Consider the following 2,550-nt stretch of genomic DNA (forward strand, 5'->3'; position numbering starts at 1 on the left):
ATGCCTTAAATAGAAGACTTAACTCAAAGGTTCGTCTAGTCCTTTTTGAAACATGGTCCTGGCTTATCTCAAGATAGTACCTTTTGAGATAGATAGCCCGCTCATGGCGATTACACGAATTAAACCTTTACCAACTACTATTACGGTTAGGTATTGCACAGTCATCAGAAGGAATGTCAATCTTCCAAACCATAATACAACCTTCACAGCTTTAACCATCATCACTGTATTCCTTTGGCACAAGCGTCTATAATTATCCTCTTACCTTTAAGGTGTCGGCCACCTCTTTGGCCTTTCCTGATAGTAAAATTTCCTTACAGTCAATGTCATTTTAACCACCTCCAAATAAATTTTCTACCTCATTTCAATTACTGCTTATGTGAAGATGTTTTCCTTAAAATCTGATGAGGAAAAAAAAATATCACCATTTTTCCATAAGTTATTGCCTCAGTCTTTAGAGGTTAATCACTGTCACGACTAACTCTCAATCATACTTAGAACATCTTTTATCTTAGGTCCTAATTGCCCTGAACAATTTCGAACTTTACTGGTTCGATCCATACTTTCTCGTGGTTTAACACATGCCCCACTTGGCATCATTATAATTATGTCATATTTCCTTTATCAACATTTCTATTCTTGAGAATTTTGAATATTACCCTTCTCCTTGTAAAACCTCTAAGGTTATCCTTGAATCGTTCCTCCTGTATTCCCTAGATACAGGGCATATCAAGATACCATTTATTAATGGCAGAATCATTGTCTATATACTTCTGAAAAATTCCTCCACTGATTCTTAAAGGTTGTTATTACCTTAATCCTTTCCAATTCATATTGTCAAACTCATACTATCCCTATTAAGGGTGAAATGCCAACCTTTATGCATTCCCCTATGATTCATTTTAAGTTACCAATGTTCTATCCTTAATTCCACCTTTAGAAAAAGTACATGCATCCTTCCATGGATAAATCGAGTCATATAACCCTGATAAGGGTGTCTTATTCAATCATTCCCACCTCGATAGTATATGCCTAATTTCACAATAACAACTGTATTCAAAATGAGGTCAATCAATATGGCCTCCAAAAGATAACAACGGTTATCCGCTTTTCTTGCCTAATTTGGTAACGATAACAAGGATGTTCTGGAAGATATTGGTCATGTTCAACGTGAACTTCTTCTTAATAATTTCTTATTTACTTTTGTTGTTTATCTCAACAGTCATCTCAATGTTGGGATATCTTTCATACCTGGCGTCTCCCTTTCTGGGTATCAAGCCACCGGTCTTACACTTCACATTCTTGAAGGTCACTTCCTTCATCCAATTTCCTAATTTCTTACTTCCTTGTCTCCTTAGTCTATCCGTGTCTCATTATTTATCCTTCTAACTATCTCAAGGTTTCCTCGAATCCTCCCAACTTACAGGGGATAAAATATATGTATCTCTTATTCCTTCAATCATCAACTTTAACTCATGGTGAATTACCCTCATCCTGATGCTTACATACTTTTCTATTTCTATTGCTACGAGTCTTTAGGGTTTCCTCATACCCAACTCCCTTATCATTCCTCAAACTCTATTGCCTTTATATTCCTTTCCACTTCAGTTTCTTTTTATTTTCCTTTCTCTTATCATTATTTCATGAACCCACTAATCATTGACTTCAAACATCACATCGTTTTGGGATTCTTGTCATCAGAACGAATCTTGACAACTTTTACAACTTAGCTTCATATTTCATCATACTCGTCCGCCTTTGTTCCGGCTCTAAAGCTTTTACACTATCTCCATAACCTTGGGAATTACTTTCCCGAAAACAATTGACTGAACTTTAATCAATTTATTCTAACCTCTGGCTCTATGCCTTTCTTGGTCTTCCACCAGTGGGTGGCCTCTCTCTTAGAAGGGTAAGTGACAAAAACAGTCTTTTGTGATTCGTCCATCATTTAGAATCTCAAATGATTCCTATATTTCCTTTAGCCAGGCTTTCGTCTCTACTGGGTTTGCTTGTTCCTTGGAACTCTGAGAGCTTAGCGACTTAAAGGTCCTGAAAGAATTTCCCACCGCACTGTCTCCTCAGGGTGGTGGTTGGGGATAATAGTCTAAGTTCTTTTTAGACAGGTCCATGAATTTCCGTATAGGAGTACCGTCTCGGGTCTCCTTTCCTTACTCGACTTTCTGTTTCCTTATTAGGAAATGTTTCATCCTTCTCCCATATTTGGGGTTATCTTATACGTTAAAATCCTTGTTTTCCACTTCATTATGTTATGGGCTCCTTCTTTCTTAATGGCAACCTCCCTGACTATCACATTCGGGGTTTGCCCTAAATCTTATTCCTCGATCTATGGATTTTATCTAAGATCCAGTCCTTACGCTCTTAAATGTTTGGAACCCAAATTCTGTAGGAATACCTCGTTATTCCCTTATAATCTTTCTTGGTATTAATCTCTTCTCCAGTCATTGACTCTCTGCCTTCATTCATCACTTTTTTTTGGCACAATATGATCTTTTTCGATAATTCGGGCTGTATTGCAATCTTAAATAGCGT

This window comes from Apium graveolens, chromosome 5 (assembly GCF_009905375.1).
Source record: "Apium graveolens cultivar Ventura chromosome 5, ASM990537v1, whole genome shotgun sequence".
Taxonomy (NCBI): domain Eukaryota; kingdom Viridiplantae; phylum Streptophyta; class Magnoliopsida; order Apiales; family Apiaceae; genus Apium; species Apium graveolens.